Source organism: Gopherus evgoodei, chromosome 5 (assembly GCF_007399415.2).
Source record: "Gopherus evgoodei ecotype Sinaloan lineage chromosome 5, rGopEvg1_v1.p, whole genome shotgun sequence".
Taxonomy (NCBI): domain Eukaryota; kingdom Metazoa; phylum Chordata; order Testudines; family Testudinidae; genus Gopherus; species Gopherus evgoodei.
In genome coordinates, this window is record NC_044326.1 from 119,328,059 (window position 1) to 119,340,660 (window position 12,602).

The window sequence follows — 12,602 nt, forward strand, 5'->3', positions numbered from 1 at the left end:
GTTAGAGGACTTGAACTGTTACAACTATATAGTGATTACTCTTTCAGATGGTTATGAAATAAAAATCCAAAAAGGAAACCATCATTTATCTTAACCGAGTTAAACAACAGAAAACATAACACTTGTTTGGAAGCTCATTAACAATGAGCACAGACATAGAGACATTCTGACACAAAACCTCTTTCAGAAGTCAGAAATAGAACACTTTCTGCATTTGTCACCTTTCAGGTCCGAGTTTCCAGCACGCTTCTTGTTATACGCAATTAGCTCCATGCCAAGATTTGGTACATTTCATAATAAATCCCTTGGCCACATTTGCTGCAGGCTTGGCAGCTGTGGAAAGGCTCTATTCATTAAGGCAGAAACCAAGCCACAGAACTTACCACACAGCACAGCTCACTCGTAGAATTCCAGCAGGCAACAAATTTCAACAGCCATCACTCCCTCCTTTCTTGCTTGAAAAAGCCTGACATATGACTGTGATTAAGTAGGATATGAAAAAGCTCCAATAACTTTTCTCTTTTTCATCCCTCGCCTCCCCCTTTCCACCTCTCTCCCTCTCAAACACCCAAAAAATTCCCCTCCTCTCACAGCACTACATATTAGGTAGAACCGGGGGGGGGGTATTGCCTGCATTTAAAACAGTAACCATCTGTTTCTTTCAGGAAGGCTGTCTCCCCTTCTCGGGTTTCTTCAGTTTTGGAACACTAACATCATGGCACAATGTAAAGCTTGCTCTAGGCTGGGAAAGTTCTCTATGAGGCAAACAAGAACAGCAGCAGCAACCACTGGCCATGAGGCCATATGTTCAGAGACAAAGCAAGCAGAAAAATCTTACATTTTTCCAGCTGCTACTCTTCAGCATTCCAACGGCTATCGTCACAAAAGCCAGGCAAGGAGCAGTAGTACACGCAAGTGTGTTTCATAGTTTTGTTGAAGAGTGTGGGGGAAAACAACCATTACCTAGACTTTATGTCTACACTTCATCCCACCTCCCAAAGTCATTTTCTTGCAGCCTGTGCTGGGAAAATCCAATTCTGGTGCTGAAGAATTGAACAGCTTGTAACCTATGTAAAGAACTCTGATCATATTGTGTACATATATTTGAGATGTCTGGTAGAGTTGGTTAAGAGTCTGTAGGGCCTCTGTTATAACGGAGGATGGGCAACATTTTCAGAAAAACTGGCTCTAATCTCATCTTTCTCTGAACAGACCCCTACCCTTTAAGGTTTGAATTGTTCAGTTAAGGAGACTGGATTACTATAATGAACTCTATACAAGTGTACATCAGAAACACATCCAGAAACTTAAGCTGCTGCAGAACACAGCAGCCCACTTGTTAAGTGGTGTCCTCTCAGTAGCAGCTCAGGTGACCAGACAGCAAGTGTGAAAAATCAGGGCTGGGGTGGGGGGTAAAAGGAGCCTATATAAGAAAAAGATCACAAAATAGGGACATCTGGTCACCCTAGTGGCAGCATGTGTTACCTATGCTCCATGAGGTTCACTGACTGACTATTGTTTTTCAGGTGGAGTTTAACCTACAAAGCCCTAACTGTCTAAGGAATTGAAGATTCATTACTGTTAAACCACATCAGCATGTCTGAGTCATCAGAGTTCCTCTTTAGTATAAAGGAAATGTGGCAGAAGGAGATAGGGTCTGGGACAGATAGGATCAAGCAAGAAATTCTAGATGAAACTAAGGTAGGGGAGAGAGCTATGCCAGCAGTCTCTCTTCGTGGGGTCCTCTTCTGACTCTACACCAAGCTTTCAGCTGGAATTGGTGGGTAAGCCAGCTTACATTTGCCCATTGCTGTTTTCTTGTTATAAAACTCTTCTGACTGCTGCATAGTCTTTGTCTACACATAGACATTCCAAATTTGTCCAATTTCCTAATTTGTTCTTGTAGCCAGGATCAAACTTGGGTTTTCACAAATATCCCTATTCATTTACACTTGCAGCATGAGGCACATTTTTCAAGGCAATTGCTGAAGTGACCAAAGTATTCTGGTTATCTGCAATAAAATATTCAGTTAGTAAAAAACGTCCCTTTGAAACCAAGTAAAATGTAGCAGTCAGGAAGTCTTTTGCCATGTAACAACAATTTCACTAAACTTAGAATGATAATAATAATAGCAGATATTCAGATATACTAGTAGATGCTATTCTTTGTATTAGCTACCTAAAAACACAGCACATGGATACTTTACTTCCTCATCCAACTTTAGACAGTGGTAACCATATTGGTATTCCCCAACTATGCTGTAGAGCAAAGCTGAGCAGGGAAGCACAACATTCTGGGCTTAGTTTGCCACTGCCTGGCCCCTTGTATGCATTTTGATTTGGTACTGTTTTACTGCCCACTTTGCACACTGTTCGCAGGTATAAATGACTACACAAAAAAGGCAATGGAGAATAGATAGTGTAGGAGTGAGCTGCTTAGCAGAACAAAGCCACTCAAGAAACATACAATAACTACACATTCTCAGTTTTCTCAAATGATCTTTTCTATAAGCTTGTATTTCAAACAGTCTTTACATTATTTATTTCTTGTATAATTGGAAAAGAAAGAAGCTGTTGGTTTTACTTGGACGTGCTGATTTCAATCCCGGTCACGATAAAATAGTTGAAGCTCGGCTCTGTGAGGTTCTGCTTTTAGCTATTCACAAAGGTCCTTCTAGGATCTTAGGACACCCCCTGCCTCCATTCTTCACACACGAGCCCAACTCCCTTAAAAGTCTCCCATAAGGATGATCTTTTTATGTTTCCTGTGATGTCCCCAGAGGCTGCAACAAATAAGAAGTGAAACTGGAAAATTCACACCCCAGCAGTGACACAATCATTCCTAGTGACACTTCCTGAAATGGTGGGGGGAGTCAAAGGCCTCTAAGAAAAGTGAGAAATGAAGCCTTCGGTCGTGTGACTGGAACTGAAAGGAGGACTGTGATAAGGAGAAAGTGAGGCTGAGGATAAGTTAACCACAGGAACAATTTACCAAGGGATGTAATAAATTCATAATCATTCTGAGTCTTTACATCATGACCAGATGTCTAAGAGTTATGCTGTAGTTCAATAAATTGCTGGGCAAAATGCAGGAATATTTGGGTTAAATCTGTGGCTTGAGTTAATAGATAGGGGTCTCAGACATGCTGCCCGCGGGCCACATGCAGCCCGGGGAGTTCTTTCCTGCAGCCCGCCATAGGTGCCGACTCCACAAGCAGCCAACCTCCCCTCACTCCCGCCCCCTACCAGTGTACCGCATCCCCACTCCTCCACCTACCTCCCAGTGCTTCCCGCCGCCAAACAGCTGTTTGGTGGCACTCAGGGCTTTCCAAGAGGGAAGAGGGAGGAGCAGGGACACAGCATGCTCATGGGAGGAGGTGGAGAAGAGGCAGGGCCAGGGTGGGGATTTGGGGAAGTGGATGGAAAAGAGGCAGGGCAGGGAAGACATCATAACCCACCTCTGGCCCTGCTGCTGCCAGCTCCCACACATGTGCACTGGGGAGGAGGACAGGCAGGCACGCGGGATCTCAGAGCTTCTATTTAAGGCAGTGTTTACAGTCACTCTCACTTTGGGGGTGGGGATGTCTGTTGTGCGCATTTCAATGAGCCGTTTCCACAGTTCTATGACGTGTACCTGAGTCCAACTGCCCAAGCTTGACAAACAGCCATGCAGCTCCTTGCTCCCAGCCAAGCCCTTGAGCCTGCTCTTCTTGCACCCTCAATCCTCCCCTCCAGTTGTACCTCAACTCACATCAACCCTTGGCCAGCCCCTTCTCCACTTTTCAAATCTCCCCTCCCTCAAGGGAGGGCCAAACACACCCGCCATTGACATCCGTCCCCACTGATCCCATACGCAGTGTGAAACACTGGGGGAGAAGAGAGCCAGGAAAGCAGCAGCAGCTAGTCACTGGGAAAAGCCCTTTTCCTTTAACACTGGGAGGGACGGAAAGGCCAAGCCTGTTCCCCGCACCTCTCACCCTTAGCAATGACTGTGTGGGAAAGAAATCCCTGACCCTCCTAGGGAACATGGACGCTTCAACACAGGTGCTGGCTGCTGAGTAAATTCGCTCAGTAGAGGCCTGCAATCCCAGCATGCTCTACTCCACCTTGCACCAAGCCGCTGCCTTAGAGACGGAGCAAGGCATGCTGAGGGAAGAATGTTTGTTAAAAGCAGCAACGTATTTTGCATGAATAGTTACTTTAAAAAGTTCCTGTAATTAGTGTAGATCATCATCAGTGTTACTGACCACATAAAGAATAGTTACAGGTGTTTATATTTTATTAGCCACCCCCAGTTCACATTACAGTTTTAAAAAAACAAATACATTGACTTTTAATAGCATACTGTATTACTCTTTCATTTTTACTATATCACTCTTCATTTTTTTCATTTTGACTATACTTTTGTATCTTTCTATGAAAAGGTTTCAGTGATGCGGCCCTCGGGCCAATGTCCTAGTCCTCATGTGGCCCTTTGGGAACACTCCACAGGGAAAGAACAGAAGACCCAGGAGTTCCATGATCATGGTCAACAGTATGAAAATCTGCTGATGGGTATACCCAGGGTGAATTGATTTAAATAAATTGACTTAAATCACCAATTTTAATCAGGTTAGCAAGCAGGAAACCTTCATTTAAACAACAGTTTAATCATTTGCATTTGTACTTTTTAGTTATTTTACTAAAGAAAGTTTCATTCTCATGGGTGGCTCACTCTCCTCTCCATCAAGCTAGCATAAGAGAAAGCAACTGATGAAATTAAGATGTCTTTCTCTATTTCTATGTTCTTTTCCTACAAAAACTTTGATACATTGCAGAGGTTCTGTGTGATGTTCTACAGCTGGGTGATACAAGCTGTCCTAAACAAACTGAAACACTAAAGTGACTTTACAGCCTTCATCTTCTTCTATACAATCAGTGATACTTTTGTTAGTTGATGTAATGTTTATTTTTTCCATCAGACAAGCTAGCCTGTACACTGAGAGAGCCTATTTGGGATCACATCATAAACAGATTCTTCACATACCTCTTATGTAATCAGACTCATGTTCATGGACGATGATCAGTGGTGCACTGAAGGACTATTTCGTGAAAGCCTCCACTAGTGACAGCTACAAGAAAAAAAGGGTCCATAGATAGAAAAACAAAAATCTTTGCTCAAAATTTAATGATCTGAGGGTCTGACACTCTAGTCCTTACTTGAGCAACACACCCCATTAACATCATATGCTGTACCAATGTACCAGCAAGCTTGGATAATGACAGAAAGAGTGCTGCTTCATTAAGAGCTGCTGTTTCAGACCGTGAATAAGAAACACTTTGGAATTCTTGAGACTAACACAGTATGACCTGTGATAAGCAAAATTATTTAAAGTAAATATATTTATTGATGTAGATATTTTGGATTGCAGCTTATAAAACTGAGGCATCTAAATACTGCTTCTTTTTCACCCCCAACTAATCCTGACCCTGAAAAGTGTGCTAGAGAAAGAAAACTATTTTCACCCAACATCACTTCATCTCTTCCTTTCCTAAATGAACCTTTGTCAAATCTACTTCCCACGAACACATATCTTTTCTTTAAATCCACTTCTTTTTAATATTCTATTCTGGAACATAGTTACTTTTGACAAGCTTCATCAACACCACATCTATCTCAACACCCCACAAGTGGTGAGTAAAACAGAGAAGAAATACAATTGAAAAGTGAGAAACAGATTAAATGAAAGTGACGGAGAAAACTTTTAACCCTTTGTTGCCAGGATTTCCTGATGTGAAATATTAATGCATCACGCATCCACTGGAATTCCCACCAGCCCTGAGAAATCAAGGTCTGATTCACCTTCCATAGTGCTGAAGATGTTCGGTATCTTACAGATCTCGGCCAGTACCTCATAATATTGAGTGTTCAGTTACTACGACATTCTGTCGATTCACGCCTGGTCTACACTACGCGTTTAAACCAATTTTAGTAGCGTTAAACCGATTTAACCCTGCACCCGTCCACACAACGAGGCCCTTTATAGCGATATAAAGAGCTCTTTAAACCGGTTTCTGTATTCCTCCCCGACGAGAGGAGTAGCGCTGAAATCGGTATTGCCCTGTCGGATTAGGGTTACTGTGGCTGCAAATCAAAGGTATTGGCCTCTGGGCAGTATCCCACAGTGCACCACTGTGACTGCTCTGGAAAGCAATCTGAACTCGGATGCACTGACCAGGTAGACAGGAAAAGCCCCACGAACTTCTGAATTTCATTTCCTGTTTGGCGAGCGTGGAGAGCTCACCAGCACAGGTGACCACGCAGAGCTCATCAGCACAGGTAACAATGCAATATCCTGAGAATCGAAAAAGAGCTCCAGCATGGACCGCACGGGAGGTACTGGATCTGATTGCTATATGGGGAGAGGATTCCGTGCTAACAGAACTCCGTTCCAAAAGACGAATGAAAAAAATATTTGAAAAAATTTCCAAAGCCATGATGGAGAAAGGCCACACCAGGGACTCAGTGCAGTGCCGTGTGAAAGTTAAGGAGCTCAGACAAGCCTACCAGAAAACCAAAGAAGCAAACGGAAGGTCCGGGCCAGTGCCAAAAACATGTCGCTTCTACGCTGAGCTGCATGCAATTCTAGGGGGGTCTGCCATCAGTTCCCCATCCCTGTCCGTGGATTCCGAGGTGGGGGTGGTGATCTCAGCCATGGCTGAGGATTCTGCGGACGGGGAAGATGAGGAGGAGGAAGAGGAGGACAAGCTTGCAGAGAGCACACAGCACTCCGTTCTCCTCAACAGCCAGGAGCTTTTTCTCACCCAGACAGAATTACCCTCCAATGAAGCGACCACTGGTGAGTGTACCTTTGTAAATATAAAACATGGTTTAAAAGCAAGCATTTTTTAATGATTAATTTGCCCTGAGGACTTGGGATGCATTCGCTGCCAGTACAGTTATTGGAAAAGTCTGTTAACATGTCTGGGGATGGAGCGGAAATCCTCCAGGGACATCTCCATGAAGCTCTCCTGGAGGTACTCCAAAAGCCTTTGCAGAAGGTTTCTGGGCAGGGCAGCCTTATTCCGTCCTCCATGGTAGGACATTTGACTACGCCATGCATGTAGCAAGTAATCTGGGATCATTGCATGACAAAGCCTAGCTGCGTATGGTCCCGGTGATTGCTGGCATTCAAGCAACATCAGTTCTTTATCTCGCTGTGTTATCCTCAGGAGAGTGATATCGTTCATGGTAACCTGGCTGAAATTCAGGAATTTAATTAAGGGGACAGAGATGGCCAATCCTACTGGTCTGTCTGCCTGTTGCTTAAAAGAAATCCTTCCATGCAGGTAGCCAAGCGAGGGGGGGGGGGAATGACACTGAGCTTTTTTGCGTTTAGCTAGCAGCCACGCGGTGGGGGAAGAAGGGGGGTGTTTAGCAGTGATCTTCCATGACACCTGCCACACGGTGGCGGGAGGGGTAAAGCGATCATCCCAGAGAATTGGATGGGGGGGCGGTTTCTGCTGCTGCATGTTAACAGGAAAGAAGCACACTGAACGGGATTTGCTTGGTATTTGGGAAAGGAGGGCACTGTGTATATGAAGTCGGCAGAAGTTGAAAGACAATGGCTTACCATGGACGCACGCAAGCTGAATCCTGCTGCCCGGACCAGCGTCTGTGAGATCTCTAACACCAGAGCCGCAGGCACTCAATATTAAGATGCAAAATGCGACCTTGTAGTGAAATCACATGTGCTATGTAAAGTGAATAGTGTTGTTCACCATGAAAGAGTATAAGCACTGTTCTGTAAAATGTATCTTTTTAAATACTTCTCTCCCTTTTTTTCCTCCCTCATGCAGCTGCAAATTTTTCAAGCCTCCCTACTCCATCCCGAAGGCTATCTCAGATAAGCCGATGGAAAAAAAAGATGCGAGACGAAATGTTCTTGGAAATCATGGAAGTGACCCACAATGAAAGAGCTCATCTGAATGAGTGGAAGGACGTGGTATCAAATTACAGGAAAGATGCCAGTGAACGTGAGGACAGGAGGGACCAATGTGAGGATAGGAGGGACGCTCGAGATGAGAGGTGGTGGCAGGAAGATCAGAGGTGTAGGCAGGAAGATCAGCAGTGGCAGGATGCAACGTTGGGGCTGCTGCATGATCAAACTGACATCCTCCGACGTCTGATGGAGCTTCAGGAACAGCAGCAGGGTCACAGAGTGCCGCTGCAGTCCCTGTGTAACCACCTTCACTCCTCACCATGTTCCATATCTTCCTCACCCAGGCGTGCAAGAAAGCGTGGGGGAAGGCTTTGTGCACTCGCCCACTCCACCCCCGTGGGCAGCCCAACCAAAAGACTGTCATTACTTTGAAATTTTTTTAGTGGCCTTTTCCTTCCCTCCTATCCTCCTCCCAAACCACACCCGGGCTACCTTGTCAGTTCTCTCTCTGTTTTTATAATGACTTAATAAAGAATACATGCTTTTTAAATGATAGTGACTTTATTTCCTTAAGCAAGCTGTAATCGAAGGGAGAGGGTGGGTTGCTTACAGCGAATGAGTCAATCGGGGGGGGGGGTCATCAAGGGGGAACAAACACAGCAGTCACACCGTACCCCGGCACGTGATGAAACTCGTTTTCAAAGCTTCTCTAATGCACACCGCTTCCTGGTGTGCTCTTCTAATTGCCCTGGTGTCTGGTTGCGTGTAATCAGCGGCCAGGTGATTTGACTCAGTCTCCCACCCCGCCATAAAGGTCTCCCCCTTACTATCACAGAGATTGTGGAGCACACAGCAAGCAGCAATAACAATGGGGATGTTGGTTTGGCTGAGGTCTGAGCGAATCAGTAATGTGCACCAGCGCGCCTTTAAAAGGCCAAATGCACATTCTACCACCATTCTGCACTTGCTCAGCCTGTAGCTGAACAACTCCTGACTGCTGTCCAGGCTGCCTGTGTACGGCTTCACGAGCCATGGCATCAAGGGGTAGGCTGGGTCCCCCAGGATAACTACAGGCATTTCAACATCCCCAACTGTTATTTTCTAGTCTGGGAAGTAATTCCCTTGTTGCAGCCGTTAAAACAGAGTAGTGCTCCTGAAGACGCGAGCGTCATGAACCCTTCCTGGCCATCCCACATGGATATTGGTGAAACGTCCAACAGTGTTTGCAGCACCATTGAAAAGTACCCCTTGAGGTTTACGTACTGGGTGCCCTGGTGCTCCGGTGCCAAGATAGGGATATGGGTTCCATCTATCGCCCCACCACAGTTTGGGAATCCCATTGCAGCAAAGCCATCTATTATGACCTGCACGTTTCCCAGAGCCACAACCTTTCGTAGCAGCAGCTTAATGATTGCTTTGGCTACTTGCATCACAGCAGCCCCCACAGTAGATTTTCCCACTCCAAACTGATTCTCGACTGACCGGTAGCTGTCTGGCATTGCAAGCTTCCAGAGGACTACTGCCACTCACTTCTCAACTGTGAGGGCTGCTCTCATCTTGGTATTCTGGCGCTTCAGGGCAGGGGAAAGCAAGTCACAAAGTTCCATGAAAGTGCCCTTACGCATGCGAAAGTTTTGCAGCCAATGCAAATTGTCCCAAACCTGCAAAACTATGTCTGTGCTTGTTTCCCGGGCCCAAAATCAGCGTTCAATGGCTAGAATGTGCCCCATTACCAGCAGTATCTCCAAAGCGCAGGGGCCCGCGGTTTGAGAGAATTCTGTGTCCATGTCCTCATCACCCTTGTCGCCACGCTGCCGTAGCCGCCTCCTCCTCGCCTGGCTTTGCAGGTCCTGGTTAAGCACAGACTGCACGAGAATGCGCGAGGTGTTTACAACGTCCACGATTGCGGTCTTGATCTGAGCAGGGTCCATGCTTACTGTGCTATGGCGTTTGCACAGTTCACCCAGGAAAACAGGCATGAAACGGTTGTCTGCTGCTTTCACGGAGGGAGGGGTGAGGCTGTACCAGAACCATCCGCGACAATGTTTTTTGCCCCATCAGGCACTGGGATCTCAACCCAGAATTCCAATGGGCGGGGGAGACTGCGGGAACTATGGGTAGCTACGGGATAGCTACCCACAGTGCAACGCTCCGGAAATCGACACTAGCCTCGGTACATGGACGCACACTGCTGAATTAATGTGCTTAGTGTGGACGCGTGCACTCAACTTTATACAATCTGTTTTACAAAACCGGTTTATGTAAAATCAGAATAATCTCATAGTGTAGACGTACCCTTAGTCTCTCAATTTAAACAGGTTTAGATGGTGAAACAAGGTAACAGTCAATTTTATGAAGGTTCACTGAAGTCAATGAGAATTAAGGATGCCACAGATCATGCCTTTAAGCCTTGATTCAAAACCCACTGAAGTCATACACTGAATGCAGTGATCAGACCCGTAACCTTATCTGAAGATCCATTCACCTTTCCTATATGCTGTTATACAGCTGGCATATTCAGGCCAACTTTATTATGTCACCTTGTAATCTACTGTGCTCAGATTAATTGGACTGAACACTGGAGTCCTGATAACGAATGTTCATCCTGCTTTGTGCAATGCACTCACAGGTGGTGCAGATCGCTATCATTTTAAACAAGGTTTCCAAGTGTAATTTTGGCAGCTAAACAGGAGCATATATCACAATTGAAGTAGCACATAATGATTTTAGATTTTTTTTTTAAACTTTGGGAATCAGATCTGAAAGTCCTCAAAAAAGTTTGCTGCTCACCTATCTCAGCTGACATTTAACTACATACATACTAATAGGGAAAGCTGAATAGAAAGGACATTAAATAGAGAGAGACAAGGTGGGGAAGGTAGTATCTTTAACTGGACCAACTTCTGTTGGTAAAAGAAAAGCTTTCAGACCACCTGAAGATTTTCAGAAGACCGGAAGAAGAGCTCTGTGTGGCTCAAAAGCTTGTCTCTCTCACCAACAGAAGCTGGTCCAATAAAAGATATTACCTCACTCACCTTGTCTAATATCCCAAGACTAACATGGCTACAAATACAGTGCAAAATAAATATATAGTAATCAGAGTCTTAAATGAAAGCAATTTTCTTACCTGTAGTAATGTATTTTTCATTAATTTCTTTTATTACTGCAACAGCAATCAGTGGTGTTAAATGGAACTGGAAAGAAAATCCCTTAAAGCGAACTTAGTGGACCTCATAAGAGACTCTTTAAAATCTTATAAGCAGTTTATATGTGGATTTTAAACACTTATTTCAAAACCCAGGGTGTTTTTGGAACAATTTTCCAAATCTCCATATTTGCCAGCTCTAATTTCTTAAAGAATAAAAATACTGTTTCATCACAAGGACATGGTGGTATACAGGCCAGAGCTCAAAAATGCCTTAGGATTGTCTAGGAACTGTTGTAATATTGGACGTTATCCTGTTTATAATCCATCATTCCTCCCAATCAGAGGGTATCCCTGAGTGCTGCAACCCTTTGCCTAGGAACCTTGAACACAACTCTGTGCATTGTTTACAACTGTGAAAATGTTTTGCATCCCCAAGAAACTGAAGCATGTTGTTATGTGCTGCAGGGACCCAAATGCCAAAACCTGAAAACCACATGAAATAAAAAGGGAAAAAATGGTTGTTTATAAACCTGAGATTTCCCCACCTGGTCTCACATATGCTAAAATATGTATCGTTCTCCTCCTCTTCTTTAGTAGATAGGGATAACTTCTAATTTTATTTTCTCAGTTACATCACCCATCAAGGGAAGTACTGCTTTACTCAAGACTTATAAAACAATATTTAAGAGCAATGACTCTCAAAAATAACAAAAAACCCTTTGTAATTTTTCAAGAACTCTAATGGTATATTATGTTGTGCTTGTTTTTCCCCCTCAGATATGTTTAATTAAGTAAATGTTTTCTCTAAATTATACTGGCCTGGAGTGTATCGTAGTTTGATGTTGTGTTAATGTTTTTAACTAGTTGAGTATGTTGGAAGAGACCATAACATTTTCAGCTCAAGGAATATGTCTAATATTGGAAACGCTTGAATGGAACATATTTTGTTGACTGGATAAAAAAAATGACACATAGTTAAGAACTTCTTTAAGAGTTCTATTATAGTATGTCACACAGGCTTTTAAGATAAGTTGGGTCATGTAACTTCAGTGCCTACACCTTTGGATGTTCCAATTGCAATATACCAGCCCACATATATCAGTACAGCTGCCATACACAACTCTCAGTCTCCTAAACACCAACAGCCTGAATGTCCCCTCACACTGGTGCAAAATCAGGAGTAATTTCAGTTAAGTCAATGAAAGTACCTTATGATAAGCCCAGTAAATGAAGGGGATTATAAAGCCCCATCTCTGTAAAGCAGACTTCCAAAATATGTAGCAAATGCCCAAGATCACTAGTTGCAGCCTGTTGCATGTTTTAAAGATATTAGTTTCCAGAGACATTTCTTGCTGTACTTAAAATGCGGAATATTGCTAAAGTTGGCAACAGCCCTGGAATGAGAATGAATAAGTACTCCCAATATAATACTGAAAACAGATATTTTTCAAGTACTTCAGTGCAATGCATTTTACACTGCCTGTTAATTTGTGTTTATCTACTTATCAGGGTATGTCTACATCTACAATTTT

At 43.9% G+C, this 12,602-nt stretch overlaps 1 protein-coding gene across 3 annotated transcripts in view; it reads right to left on the reverse strand.

Annotated features, from left to right (window-relative positions):
• BMPR1B (bone morphogenetic protein receptor type 1B) overlaps nt 1-12,602 on the reverse strand; it is a 372,705-nt gene that overhangs the window by 285,044 nt on the left and 75,059 nt on the right. Inside the window, exon 1 of one of the 3 annotated variants that reach the window (XM_030564805.1) lies at nt 384-518. The exons of the other annotated variants lie outside the window; for them this stretch is intronic. The gene's annotated coding sequence lies outside the window, so the exon portion shown is untranslated. Of the gene's footprint in view, nt 1-383; nt 519-12,602 lie in introns of those variants that run through there. 3 annotated transcript variants of the gene reach the window in all.